Consider the following 15672-nt stretch of genomic DNA (forward strand, 5'->3'; position numbering starts at 1 on the left):
ACCCTGGCCAGCAAGATCTCCGGATCTGTCCCCCATTGAGCATGTTTGGGACTGGATGAAGCGTCGTCTCACGCGGTCTGCACGTCCAGCACGAACGCTGGTCCAACTGAGGCGCCAGGTGGAAATGGCATGGCAAGCCGTTCCACAGGACTACATCCAGCATCTCTACGATCGTCTCCATGAGAGAATAGCAGCCTGCATTGCTGCGAAAGGTGGATATACACTGTACTAGTGCCGACATTGTGCATGCTCTGTTGCCTGTGTCTCTGTGCCTGTGGTTCTGTCAGTGTGATCATGTGATGTATCTGACCCCAGGAATGTGTCAATAAAGTTTCCCCTTCCTGGGACAATGAATTCACGGTGTTCTTATTTCAATTTCCAGGAGTGTATTTACGAAATTTCACCAACTTTCTCTTCAGAATGCGAAAATATTTTGTTGACTCCCACTTACGTATGGGGAAATGATCAACATAATAAAATAAGAGAAATCAGAGCTCGGACGGAAAGATTTTGGTTTTCCTTTTTCCCATGCGCCATTCGAGAGTGGAATGATAGGGAAGTAGTATGAAAGTGGCTCGATGAACCCTCTGCCAGGCACTTAAGTGTGAATTGCAGAGTAACCATGTAGATGTAGATGTAAATGTAGACATCGTAACATGGCTAGAAACATTACAAATACTCGTATAGTATTAAAGCTAAGAGGAGTAAGTCGAACTGAAATGTATAAGTGAAGAGTGGGTAATCTGCATTCAGAGGCAACTATATATTTTTAATGAAACCATGTACTTCTCAAAATGGCGCATGAAACTTTTTGACACAATGGACCTTAGCGTGATAATGGTTAACAGAAGAAAACAATAAGAACACAAGAAAATTCTGGGAAGATTAAAACTGTTTGTGAACCGGGATTCGAACATGGGTCTTTTGATTTTTGCAGACAAGCGATCTACCAACTGAGTTGCCCAAGCACAGCTCATGACTGCTCATAAAAACTTTACTTCCGGCAGTACCTCATCTCGAACCTTCCAAACTTCACGAACTTCTGTCTAGCTTGCAGAACTACCACTCCTTGAACAAATGATATAGCAGAGACGTGCGTTAATCACAGTTGGCCACAGCTCAGGTGCTAGAACACATGTTCCTGAAATGCACAGATTCCCGGTTTGAGTCCCTGCCTGGCACACAACTGTAATCTGCCAGGAAGTTTCATATCAGCGCACACAAAATTTCCAGCGAAAATTTCATCCTGGGAACTATCTGTGGCTAATCAGTGTCTCCGCAATATCTTTTCTTTTAGGAGTCCTAGACCTGCAAGTTGGGTAGGAGAGATTCTGTGAAGTTTCAAAGATAGGAAATGAGGTACTGGCGGGAAAAAGGCTGTTAGGATGGGTCGTGAGTCGCGCTTGGGTAGCTTAGTCGGTAGAGCACACCCACCGCATCTCGGCTGGGCCGCTCAATCAGCCGATCTTAACGCTATAAAAAATGCCTGAGTTGTTTGGAACAGCGCTAAACGCAGCAGTCATTTTCCCCGCAATGTGGTAGGTCTACGGGATCTAATCGTCAATGAGTGGCTTCAGCTGCATCCCTAAGGAATCTTGTGGAACGCTCTTCCTCGCTGAGCTGAGGCCGTTATGAAGGCTGGCGACAGTGTTACACGGTATTAGCTTCTTGTCTCCTGGGGATGACCAATTTTTTTGTCCGACGTTGTTAGCGGAACTATGGAGAGGGAGTAGCTTTTGAAGAATGTAATAGTGACTGATGAAAAGTAAATTGATTTTGCAACATGGACTGAATTACTGCTGCGTTTAATAACTACAAATGAACCTTGGAGTTCAACGTCAGTAGAGGCAGGCAGTAGCTGAGGAATGATGTGTAGTGGCTTAGTCGTATCCATGTTGAAGAAAAGAACCCAAATTTCGATTAACACTGTTTACGAAAAACTTCTGAAATCTAAATCAGGTTGCGTCAAGGTGCTGTTCCCGGACGCAAGTCCACTGCGATACCTCGAAAGACCGACGATGATTCAAATAGCTCACGTATTGATGAGTGTTTATTCGACAACTGAAGCAGACTTTCGTATCTTGTCACACAACGTGCGGTTCCGAAATTTTCGTCGATTTTAGACTTGGAGAAATTGGGCCGTGGTGATCGAGCAGAAGGTCCCGGGTTACATCCTGGATAGGGACGGGGACTTTTCCTCGTTCCAGTCCCGACAGGACAACTCCAGATCCACTGAGCCTTCTATGAAATGAGTATCATCCCACGGGATAATAGGCGACTGGGAGCGATGGGTCTAGTCCCACGACCTAGGCTGTACTCTTACCTACAGTCAGGTCAAAAGCCCGGCAACGGCCTTACGCCACAGACTTTATCTTTACCTCACTTGGACAAAACATCTTACAGACTGAAAGAAGTGGTTGACATCGTTAAAATATTGGTATTACAATATCACAGTAAATTCAGGAGGGAGGAGCATACTTTTCTTACTTTCATTCCATAACGCCATGCGGCATTATGTTTTAAGGTGACTCATTAATCCGAGCAAAAGTTTTCCGGGTCCAGAAGCGTGTAGTACGAATTATTTGTGGTGTGAACTCAAGAGCGTGCTTCGGAGGCCTGTTAAGGAAAAGGCGGTACTAAATACTGCTTCCCGATACGTTCACTCATTAATGAAATTTGTCGTAAATAACACAGTATCTCTTTTTCAAACCAACAACCCATTTCATGGAATCAATACTAGAAATAAGAGTAATTTTCACTTACTTTGGCCCAGCACCGTGTCCATTAGTCAGGAACATATATTTTCAGTACGTTGCCAGCAGTCTTAAAAAATATAACTATTAATAAAGTTCAGTTAAAGCGGAGCTCTAAATAACCAATTTGTGCTCAGCTCTTGCTCCACCGACGAATTTCTTAATAGAGTCAGTAAGGTATCACTGTGAATAGAACTCCATCGACAAACTTTCCGAGGTTGTTCCGGGACACCTTGTGAGTATTTTGGTATGAGGGCCCCACGGGCTCAGGATTATCGTTACGGGCTTGTTGCATTTCGATTGGTTTTTTGCCCCAATTGTAAATGTATTGTTCAGAAAACAATGTACAATGTGGAAATGTCGACAGCATGCTCTGCGTGTCGTGTTTCCGCTCAGGGTACCTGCTGTCGACTACAGTAATGCTTCTTTAACTCGCTGCCGTCAGATCTGCATCCAGTAACACTCGGTTGTGTCTAGGGTTTGTATTGCGGTAGTGTTAGATGCGCATTAACCCGCCAGGGTAGCCGAGAGCGCTAACGCGCTGCTTCCTGGACTCGGGTGGGCGCGCCGGCCCCAGATCGAATCCGCCCGGCGGATTAACGACGAGGGCCGGTGTGCCAGCCACCCTGGTTGTGGTTTTTAGGCGGTTTTCCGCATCCTGTTAGGTGAATACTGTGCTGGCCCCCACAGTACGCCTTAGTTATACGGCTCGCAGAACGCACTATTCCATGGATTACACTAGCTGCAGACAGTTGGGGGTACACTATTTCCTTCCCAGGGGCTACGGGGTGGCGGCAGGAAAGGCATCTGGCCACCTCTTCAAATTAACATGCCACATCCGGTTAACCAGCAAACACTGCAAGTCGGAATTAAATGCTAGGAAAGAGAGAAGAGTGTTAATTGTACGTTAACAGTGACACACAAAGCAGTACTGTGGATATGTTTACTGATGAAGAGTGGGCCGGACTGCACCTAGCGTGGGGTTCACTAAGAGCAATGCAAGAGCAGCACAACGACGCTATGCTGAGCGGTTCCCACACCAATGCACAAACGTGTCACAGTACTTTTGTATCTGACTGAGTGGTGTCAGATTACCCTGTGTTGTGTTGTACGTTTTGGTTTTTACACACTGCAGGGTTCTTCACTGTTGTGAAGGTGTTTTAGAGAAACAAGGTTGACTGTGGTAACAAACCAAATAAATTATAATTACATCATTAGTGTGTAACGAACTGCAGGAGACCATTCGCTTCTTACACCAAATTACTCACAAACTACTCCTGAACATCCTCTGAAAGTTTGTCAGTGGGATCCTGATACACCCTGCATATTTTTAAAAGTATAAAGTAACGTGAATGTTTCGCTAAATCCGACTTCTGCACATCTACAAGCAGTTACTTGATCAATGTATGCAAGTGCTGCAAAACTGCTTTCCGTTTGTTGCTTGGCTACAGTAGACTGCTGTAGCAGCTCAGTGTATATACGTTTACAAGTTTTTTATTATCCTTAAATGGTGTTTTGGATTTTTTGACTTGTTCTTTACTACTGACGACCATTTCATTTATGATCTGCTGAGAAAAAAAAATAACATATTTTTTTCGAATCTGTATTATATCCTCTTGTTTGATGACATGTTACAAATCCTTGAGGGTCTCCTCCCTGTGGATCTACGGAACAAAAAGTATCTCTATTACTAAACGGTTAAAACGATCTCAAAGTTCCAGTTGTAAATTACCTCTCTAACCGCCCTAAGGATCAACTTGATTTTTAGTATTTCATATGATTGTTTTTCTAATACAAAAATATAAAAAGTTGCCTTAATGTGTTTAATGAGACGTATAAGCGTATGTTAAAGATTTAACACAATAAATCGAGTGTCAAAGTTAGAAACTGTGTGTATGTCGTGAGACAGCGTATCTGACGGCGTGCAATCTATCCAAACTACAGGGGGTGGACAAAAATTTGGAAACATCAACAACACCACACATTACCATGCCTAATACGGTGTAGGACAACTGTTAGCATTCAAAACACGTTCCAGTCTTCTATAAAAGGATAAATAAAGGCCCTGCATGGTTTTCAGAGAATCTTACAGCGAAACAGTTGCAAGTTCAGGTAATGTATAAGGAGATGTGAAAGGTTAGAAGCCGTCTGGCTTGCCTCTTTCCATTTATGGGGTATTTGGAAAGTAAGTTCCGATTGGTCGCGAAATGGAAACCACTGTGAAAATCACAAATGTTTTATTTGCAGCAGTTAGCTACAACTTCCAGCTACTCGCCTACATAGTCACACTCCGACTTAGACATTTGTCATACTGTTGTACCAAATTTCCAATGCCTTCATCATAAAAGCAGCCGCCAGTGCTTTCCGCCAATTCTCTACACTGTCTGTGCCAAAGTGTCTTCATAGACAGCGGTTCATGTGAGAAGAGTTGAAATCCAGAGGGAGCCAATTACGAGCTGTATTGTGGGTGGGCAAACACTCCCCATCGAAAACGCTGCAAGAGCATCTTCTTTGCCACTGCAGAGAATTGAGAATTGTCTTCAGGAAGGAAACGCATGACAGTTATGTTATGCGGGCTGCATAGCATCAGGCGAAATTTCTTACCAGGCTCTCGTACTTGGTGGGAGACACTACTTTCCATACACCTTTATGTGCTCACTGTGCACTCAGAACTGAAAAGAACGACATGACGCCATCGACGGGCATACTAGAGACGTTGCGTAACACATCTGTGCAAAGCTTCATCTGGTTTTCACAAAGGTTTCTATTTCGCGACCAACCGGATCTTACTTTCCAAATGGCCCTCATATATATTCATTTCATATGCCCCTTGTCACGACTGACGATAGGCAGTACATTTTAGTTTCATCTTGCTAAAAGTCTCATGACCTTAGTTAGTGCTGGGGAATGTACACTCATGCTCATAAATTAAGGATAATGCTCATACATGGTGAAACAACGCTTTGGTTGGCAGTTTGCGGGTTTAAATCACCTCAGGGTATGACCATTTGACCTGCGGTCGTTGCACGGTGGCGCTGGCAGCAGTCCACATACGCAGACGTGCGTTGGCGCATGTCAGAGTACGGTGCAGCGAGTGAGTGTGCAGGCGTTTTCAGACGTGCTAATAGTGACTGTGTGTTGAAAATGGCTCAAAGAACACATTTTGATGACGTTATGAAGAGTAGAATACTAGGGCGACTGGAGGCTGGTCAAACACAGCACGTCGTAGCACAGGCTCTCCGTGTGCCACAAAGTGTGATCTCAAGAGTATGGCAACGATTCCAGCAGACAGGAAACGCGTCCAGGCACTACAGTACGGGACGTTCACAGTGTACAACACCACAAGAAGACCGATATCTGACCATCAGTGCCGGCAGACGGCCACAGAGTACTGTAGGCAGTCTTGCTCGGGATCTTACTGCAGCCACTGCACCGGTTGTCTCCAGACACACAGTCTACAGACGACTGAACAGACGGTTTATTCGCCCGGCCACCTGGAAGGTGCATTCCACTGACCCCTGGTCACAGGAGAGCCCGTAAAGCCTGGTGTCAAGAACACAGTACATGGTCATTGGAACAGTGGTCCCAGGTTATGTTCACAGACGAGTCCAGGTATAGTCTGAACAGTGATTCTCGCCGGGTTTTCATCTGGCGTGAACCAGGAACCAGATACCAAACCCTCAATGTCCTTGAAAGGAACCTGTATTGAGGTCGCGGTTTGATGGAGTGGGGTGAGATTATGATTGGTGCACGCACACCCCTGCATGTCTTTGAAAGAGGAACTGTAACAGTTCACTTGTATCGGGACGTCATTTTGCACCAGTATGTCCGCCTTTTCAGGGGTGCAGTAGGTCCCACCTTCCTCCTGATGGATGATAACGCACGGCCCCACCGAGCTGCCATCGTGGAGGAGAATCTTCAAACAGAAGATATCAGGCGAATGGAGTGGCCTGCCTGTTCTCCAGACCTAAACCCCATCGAGCACGTCTGGGATGCTCTTGGTCGACGTATCGCTGCACGTCTTCAAACCCCTAGGACACTTCAGGAGCTATACCCCTGCAGCTGCTCGACCAGCTGATCCAGAGTATGCTAACCCAATGTGCGGCCTGTGTACGTGTGCATGATGATCATATTCCATACTGATGTCGGCGTACATGCGCAGGAAACAGTGGCGTTTTGCAGCAATTGTGTTTCGGGACGGTTTTCTCAACTTATCACCAATACCGTGGACTTACAGATCTGTGTCGTGTGTGTTCCCTATGTGCCTATGCAATTAGCGCCAGTTTTGTGTAGTGCCACGTTGTGTGGCACCACATTCTGCAATTATCTTTAATTTATGAGCATGAGTGTATTTTATAAAACTGCAGTGGTTGACGCTCGAGGCTTGCAGTTCTGTTCTAAGAATGCTTGAGACCAGCTCAGTTCGCACAGAACTCTGAAAACGACACGAGGGACCCCATGGCAACAGTGGCTTTATTCTGGCTTACACGTGTCAAGGAGCAACCTGAGAGGACTCACCTAACTCCGCTGTCGATCGGGCTATGACGGGGTTCGCGGTATTCTGCACGGTTTGCCTATGTAGGAGGCTGACGGCGGTAGTGTCAAGAGCTATGGAGAGAAATCACAAGTCTTGGAATGTTCGGGCCTACGAAGTGGGAGAATAAGTCCTCGCGGAGATGGCGCCATGGTTAGGCTTCTGGAAATTCAGAAGCGTATAAACAACATTCTGATACGCCCATCGCCTACTGACGGCAGACGGAAATTTCTAGAACAAACTGGCGAGGAAGATGTGCTCTGATTGGCCCACGTCTGGATACAACGTGGGGGGAATTTAGTAAACGTGGCAGTTTCCACGCTGTTGGCGGAAAACAGGAATATTTTTCCAAATTGGCGGTTGCGGCCGGAACGTGGGCGTTGACGTTTCCAAAGGGAACATACAGTTGCCACAGTACCGTTAATCCCAGATCCTGTGACAGTATCGGTTTCATCTATTGTTCAGTCAACAACTGGAGTAACTAAAACATTTAGTGGGATGCATTGGTATTAATGATTGGATGTGCAGCCAGGATACGGTAGTGCTCCCCCCCCCCTCTCCTCCCCCCTACTTGCTTCATACCTTTATAGCAATTATTCTTTCCAGTAATCAGGTCACTTAGTCTTATGCTATGTCATTGTGTTTAATATAATAAAACATCAATTTAATTTTATTTGTATTTCATTTGAAGTAACTTGTAGTTTCCTTCAATTCATTAATGGAGGAGGATAGTAGTGTTTAACGTCCCGTCGACAACGAGGTCATTAGAGACGGAGCGCAAGCTCGGGTGAGGGAAGGATGGGGAAGGAAATCGGCCGTGCCCTTTCAAAGGAACCATCCCGGCATTTGCCTGAAGCGATTTAGGGAAATCACGGAAAACCTAAATCAGGATGGCCGGAGACGGGATTGAACCGTCGTCCTACCGAAAGCTCGGTTTTCAATTCATTCATATTATCATTATTATTATTTGTCGATTCAGTAAAAATAGTCATTGAGTAGGATTTTATAGCAACTACCCAGCTTAGGATTCCATGTTAGGGTCATTTTAGAGACAGCGATTCCGTTGGGCTATTAAAATTTAGAATCGAGTTAACGGGTGTGTGACGGAGTCCAGGTAGTTCCATCATTCCTGTATGATTTCGCAACCACACACCGCGGTGTTCTGCAAGTGGACAGCGATCACGCAGCCTTCTCTCCAAAGTAGATCACAAAGACTTAGTAATATTGAGATCTGCCGACTGTGGTGTCCGGGGGAGATACCAACAGTTCATACTCGTTCTCACAGAATCAGTATGGCCGATGCGAGCTGTGTGGACAGGGGTGCTGTCGTCTTTAAACACATTATCACCACTGGGGAACAAACATTGTACCAGGGGATGGACAGGATCGGCCAAAATGGTCACATTACCCTCGGCGACCTTGCAGAGTAACTATGGGGCACATGAAATACACGATAAGGCTGCCCGAATCATCGCCAAACGCCCGCCATGAACCACTCTTGGGACGTAAACTCGGAAAAAGTGTCAAACAAGAGTCATCTGATCAAATGATTTTCTTCCATTGCTCCATTGTCCAGGTTTCGTGGCTTTGGCAACACGATTTCCTGTTACGGGTATTTGCATCGCTTATGTCTGTTTCTGGATTCCCAGCTGCGATTCCCCGCTTCTGGAGTTCCGTTCGTGTTGTTCTGGTGCCGACAGGATTCGGAAGTGCGTGATTCAGTTCCGCAGCGTATTTTGCAGCTGTCGTCCTCTTATCTTCCGTGTCAATCCTCTTCAATGACCGTCTGTCACGACCACACCATACACACATTCGTCCACATTGTGACAGCGGATGATGTTTTCCCGCTTTCCCTGTATGCATAAATCTTGGATACGGTGTCTCTTGAAATACCAAACACTTCGGCTTCCTTGGTTACGGAGGCACTCATCATACGTACACCAACAATTTGCCCACGTTCGAATTCACTTACTTCCGATACCATGTATTCACAACTACACAGAATACTGTTCTGATGACGAACGACATTTGCAACGTATCGAGGACATTCCACAGGTGCCATTCGTGGTCAAATACAGCAGGGTAACCTGCAGACTTAGATGGCATCTGCATTTATGCTGAACCATGCATCTATAGCGATGTTTCTATATTTTTGTCCATTCCCTGTATGTTATTGCTGTTATGGTCTTCAGTCCAGAGACTGGTTTGATGCGGCTCTCCATGCTACTCTATCTTGTGCAAGCTTCTCATCTCCCAGTACCTACTGCATCCTACAGCCTTCTGAATCGGCTTAGTGTATTCATCTCTTGGTGTCCCTCTACAATTTTTACCCTGTATATTCAATCACTATTTGAGAATGAAAGGACTTAGCAGGGTGTGCGGGGTGAGTGCTCAATGCTTGCTACGAGACTTCACCTTTGGATAGCACAGTCACAGAAATTAAATGCAAAACACTTTCATCGAATAGATCAGAACTATTAGACCAACTAATCTCATTGGATCAAGAAGCTGCAAAGAAGTATATGGCCAACCTAGCAGCCCAGAGTTTCAAAACGGATTTTCAGATTTCAAGGGCAATGGAACCATTTGAAGTTTTCATAGCTCATCTTTTCCAAAATGTGGGTGTGGAAGGTAATTCAAGTAAAATGAGTACTCTTTTGTCTTGCAGTGAGACTGAACTTGAAACTGAAGTAATTCGATTTCAAAATGACATTTCCTTAAGTCAGAATACAATCAAGCCAACTTCCCGAAATTAGTGACTGTAAAAAGCTACCCTAACATTGTAAAAGTGGTATCGTATGTTTTATCGTTTTTTGGATCAACTTATCTGTGTGAGACACCGTTCACAACGTTGACCATAGTGAAATCTAAGTGTAGAAATAAACTGACTGATCCTCGTCTTTAAGACTCTTTAAGGATGGTTTTGACAAATTATTCAAAAGATTATAATATACTTGGCAATGACATGCAAAGCCAAGCATTTTACTAAACTTTTTTCAACGTTTATGATGGTGCATATTTTAATTTCTTTTACATGTGAAATATCTTGAAGCTGAGTAGGAGGCCAACAAAGTTTGATGGAGAGGAAATTACCTTTTATGTTTTTTGTGTGATTAAAATGGTTAATTTTGGCTTCGGTGCTGTTTTGTGCTTAAACTTTTATTACGAGTTTCTAATGCAGTAGATCTCTAAATGGACTAAATTGCATACAGTAGATCTCAAGCCTGAAAAGGTTGAGCACCCCTGCCTCAGACAGTGGTTCACAGCCTGTGGGTAATTACCTCTTGAGGAGTAAAATGTCATTTTCTGGGGGGTTACAACGAAAGGTTCGGTTGTGTCTGTCATGAAACTAAACTATTTCTAAAGATTATCACAATTATTACAATTTTGTAAGATTCTAATACTGATTATTATAAGTTACAATAATAACATGTTTTCAAATTACTAGCACAAATGCGTGAACGCTTCTGTAGACGTTACAGACTGTGAAGCAAGCATTTCATACCCCACCCACTACACACATACTCCATGCTTTGTACTGAGCATCTATGACAGTAAAATTGAGACGCATACGTAACAAATATTAAATATCTCAAGAAAAGCACTTCTGCAAGTTTTAGATAGTTGCTGCAATGGACCACAAATAGCTTCATTACGAAGCAGATAAATGAAGTGACTGACAGCACAACACAATAGTACTACATAAGAGCACTCCAAACAGTATTATTATTATTATTTTTATTATTATTGCTGTGAGAAAGAAAACTGGCGTTCTACGGATCAGAGCGTGGAATGTCAGATCCCTTAATCGGGAAGGTAGGTTAGAAAATTTAAAAAGGGTAATGGATAGGTTAAAGTTAGATATAGTGAGAATTAGCGAAGTTAGGTGGCAAGAGGAACAAGACTTTTGGTCAGGTGAATACAGGGTTATACATACAAAATCAAATAGGGGTAATACAGGAGTAGGTTTAATAATGAATAAAAAAATAGGAGTGCAGGTAAGCTACTACAAACAGCATAGTGAACGCATTATTGTGGCCAAGACAGACACGAAGCCCACGCCTACTACAGCAGTACAAGTTTATATGCCAACTAGTTCTGCAGATGACGAAGAAATTGAAGAAATGTATGATGAGATAAAAGAAATTATTCAGATACTTAAGGGAGAGGAAAATTTAATAGTCATGGGTGACTGGAATTCGATAGTAGGAAAAGGAAGAGAAGGAAACATAGTGGGTGATTATGGATTGGGGGAGAGAAATGAAAGAGGCAGCCGTCTGGTAGAATTTTGCACAGAGCATAACTTAATCATAGCTAACACTTGGTTCAAGAATCATAAAAGAAGATTGTATACATGGAAGAATCCTGGAGATACTGACAGGTTTCAGATAGATTATATAATGGTAAGACAGAGATTTAAGAACCAGGTTATAAATTGTAAGACATTTCCAGCGGCAGATGTGGACTCTGACCACAATCTATTGGTTATGAACTGTAGAATAAAACTGAAGAAACTGCAAAAAGGGGGGAATTTAAGGAGATGGGACCTTGATACACTGACTAAACCAGAGGTTGTACAGAGGTTCAGGGAGAGCATAAGGGAACAATCCACAAGAATGGGGGAAAGAAATACAGTAGAAGAGGAATGGGTAGCTTTGAGCAATGAAGTAGTGAAGGCAGCAGAGGATCAAGTAGATAAAAAGACGAGGGCTAGTAGAAATCCTTGGTGGCAGAAGAAATATTGAATTTAATTGATGAAAGAAGAAAATATAAAAATGCAGTAAATGAAGCAGGCAAAAAGAAATACAAACGTCTCAAAAATGAGATCGACAGCAAGTGCAAAGTGGCTAAGCAGAGATGGCTAGAGGACAAATGCAAGGATGTAGAGGCGTATATCACTAGGGGTAAGATACATACTGCCTACACGAAAATTAAGGAGACATTTGGAGAAAAGAGAACCACTTGCATGAATATCAAGAGCTCAGATGGAAACCTAGTTCTAAGTAAGCAAAGAAGGGAAATCAGAAAGGTGGAAGGAGTATATAGAGCGTCTATACAAAGGCGATGTACTTCAGGGCAATATTATGGAAATGGAAGACGATGTAGATGAAGATGAAATGGGAGATATGATACTGCGTGAAGAGTTTGACAGAGCACTGAAAGACCTAAGTCGAAACAAAGCCCCGTTAGTAGACAATATTCCATTAGAATTATTGACAGCCTGACAAAACTCTACCATCTGGTGAGCAAGATGTATGAGACAGGCGAAATACCCTCAGACTTCAAGAAGAATATAATTCCAATCCCACGGAAAGCAGGTGTTGACAGATGTGAAAATTACCGAACTATCAGTTTAATAAGTCACAGCTACAAAATACTGACGCGAATTCTTTACAGACGAATGGAGAAACTGGTAGAAGCCGACCTCGGGGAAGATCAGTTTGGATTCCGTAGAAATATTGGAACACGTGAGGCAATACTGACCCTACGACTTATCTTAGAAGTTAGATTAAGAAAAGGCAAACCTACGTTTATAGCATTTGTAGACTTGGAGAAAGCATTTGACAATGTTGACTGGAATACTCTCTTTCAAATTCTGAAGGTGGCAGGGGTAAAATACATGGAGCGAAAGGCTATTTACAATTTGTACAGAAACCAGATGGCAGTTATAAGAGTCGAGGGGCACAAAAGGGAAGCAGTGGTTGGGAAGGGAGTGAGACAGGGTTGTAGCCACTCTCCACTGTTGTTCAATCTGTATATTGAGCAAGCAGTAAACGAAACAAAAGAAAAATTCGGAGTAGGTATTAAAATCCATGGAGAAAAAATAATAACTCTGAGGTTCGCCGATGACAGAGACAGCAAAGGACTTGGAAGAGCAGTTGAACGGAATGGATAGAGTCTTGAGAGGAGGATATAAGATGAACATCAACAAAAGCAAAACGAGGATAATGGAATGTAGTCGAATTAAATCGGGTGATGCTGGGGGAATTAGATTAGGAAATGAGACGCTTAAAGTAGTAAAGGAGTTTTGCTATTTGGGGAGCAAAATAACTGATGATGGTCGAAGTAGAGAGGATATAAAATGTAGACTGGCAATGGCAAGGAAAGCATTTCTGAAGAAGAGAAATTTGTTAACGTCTTGTGTAGATTTAAGTGTCAGGAAGTCGTTTCTGAAAGTATTTGTATGGAGTGTAGCCATGTATGGAAGCGAAACATGGACGATAAGTATTTTGGACAAGAAGAGAATAGAATCTTTCGAAATGTGGTGCTACAGAAGAATGCTGAAGATTAGATGGGTAGATCACATAACTAATGAAGTATTGAATAGAATTGGGGAGAAGAGGAGTTTGTGGCGCAACTTGACTAGAAGAAGGGATCGGTTGGTAGGACATGTTCTGAGGCATCAAGGGATCACCAATTTAGTATTGGAGGGCAGCGTGGGGGGTAAAAATCGTAGAGGCAGACCTAGAGATGAATACACTAAGCAGATTCAGAAGGATGTAGGCTGCAGTACGTACTGGGAGATGAAGCAGCTTGCACAGGATAGAGTAGCATGGAGAGCTACATCAAACCAGTCTCAGGACTGAAGACCACAACAACAACAACATTATTGTTGTTGTTGTTGTTACTGGCAGCGGTCAGACACACAGCATTGGCAGCCTGAAGTCTCCCAGTTCTTGCCAGTACAGAAGCGTGGAGCCCAGCTATCAAGCGATTTACAAACAGTAAGTATAGTGTAACTTTTTAACTGGTTTGGTACTAAATGTGTGTGAATGAAGTGACATTTGGGAGAGGAATGCTGCAGGGGACACATATTTTGTAACAAGTGTCTATCCTCACTGTGAATAGTTAGCTTTCTTGTGCGAAAAGGAGTTATAGGTAGCACTGGTGATGCTCTGGGAATTGGACCATGATTCATTGTATCACACATGCGCATTATCGGATCACAGCACACGAAAAAGAAATGTAACATTCAAGATATACAGATGAGAAAATAGATTTTTCATGATGACATCAATGCGACAGTAATCAAGGAGTGGAATGGACTTGGAGCACAATTTATGATATTCCCCGACTGAGAAAAAAGAAAACCGATATAAAAGGGTTGCTAGGAATAAGCTGTAACAACTGTCTCATTGACTCGTTAGTTCGTATTATAATAAAACACCCACGAAAATTAATGTCACTTATCGTTGATTGTTTTAAAAATAAAAGTATTCAAAAGAAATTGTTTTCTATTCTAAAGTGTAGGGGCTAATGTTGGTAACGGTGGGGTACAAACGGCGATGGGTGGTGGTGGTTAGGGCACAAACCAATATTTAATTGCACTCAGGGCTCAAGGGTAACGCTCTATCCTTATCGGCAGTCTAAGAAAGGGTGAGATAGCTGGTTCAAATGGCTCTGAGCACTATGGGACTTAACATCTATGGTCATCAGTCCCCTAGAACTTAGAACTACTTAAACCAACTAACCTAAGGACAGCACACAACACCCAGCCATCACGAGGCAGAGAAAATCCCTGACCCCGCCTGGAATCGAAACCTGGAACCCGGGCGTGGGAAGCGAGAACGCTACCGCACGACCACGAGATGCAGGCAAAGGGTGAGAACCACTGCCATTGAAGATGCTAGTTAATAGTGAGTGAACTACTGGGTGCTCAGCTCAGCTGTTTCCATTTTCTACACAATATTTCGACGTCCGATCCAGTCGTCTTGTTCAGGTGCTGCGAATTATGTTGTAATGTGTATTCGCTGCCTGGACTTCAACCAGACTGAGAGTTGTTGTTGGTCTCACTCAGCTGTTTATAGCCGAGTGCGGTTCCCACTGCGCCATTTGATGCTCCTTTGTTTTGCATACCAAACACTGATACTCCGCAAAACGCAAATTCCCTCGGCGTTTTCCAACTCTGATAGACGAAGTGGTCGGCGAGATTTCAATAAGGTAAATTTTAATTAAAAATAAAAGATTTTAACAAAATCTCGCCGACGATCACATCCATCAGAGTGGAAAAACGTTGAGGGTATCAGTGTGTGCTCTACAAAACAGAAGAGCATTAAAGAGTGCAGTGGACGTCGGGAATCGAATTCGGCTATAGTGGCATGTACCAACAATAACTCACCATCTGGTTGGAGTCCAGACAACGAATACACATTGCAGCAAAACTCACAGCACCTAAAGGAGACGGCTGGACCTGTCGTCGAAATACTGTGCTGAAAATGAAAACAACAATTCGTCTGGATACTCGGAAGCACACCATTAATCAACAACGCCGAGAAAACTTGAAAAACCACAAGACACCAGTTGACATATTGTCGCAAACGGGGTTAGTCACAAGACGCTGACTACGGACAACAATAACAAGGGGCCTGAAGGTCTGAGGGAATC

The 15672-nt window shown here is 43.4% G+C and overlaps 1 protein-coding gene across 1 annotated transcript in view; it reads right to left on the minus strand.

Moving 5' to 3' along the window:
* The window catches only part of LOC126419652 (uncharacterized), a 626964-nt gene that overhangs the window by 515916 nt on the left and 95376 nt on the right, over positions 1-15672 (minus strand). The window lies entirely within an intron of this gene.

The sequence above is a fragment of the Schistocerca serialis genome, chromosome 9 (genome assembly GCF_023864345.2).
Source record: "Schistocerca serialis cubense isolate TAMUIC-IGC-003099 chromosome 9, iqSchSeri2.2, whole genome shotgun sequence".
NCBI lineage: Eukaryota > Metazoa > Arthropoda > Insecta > Orthoptera > Acrididae > Schistocerca > Schistocerca serialis.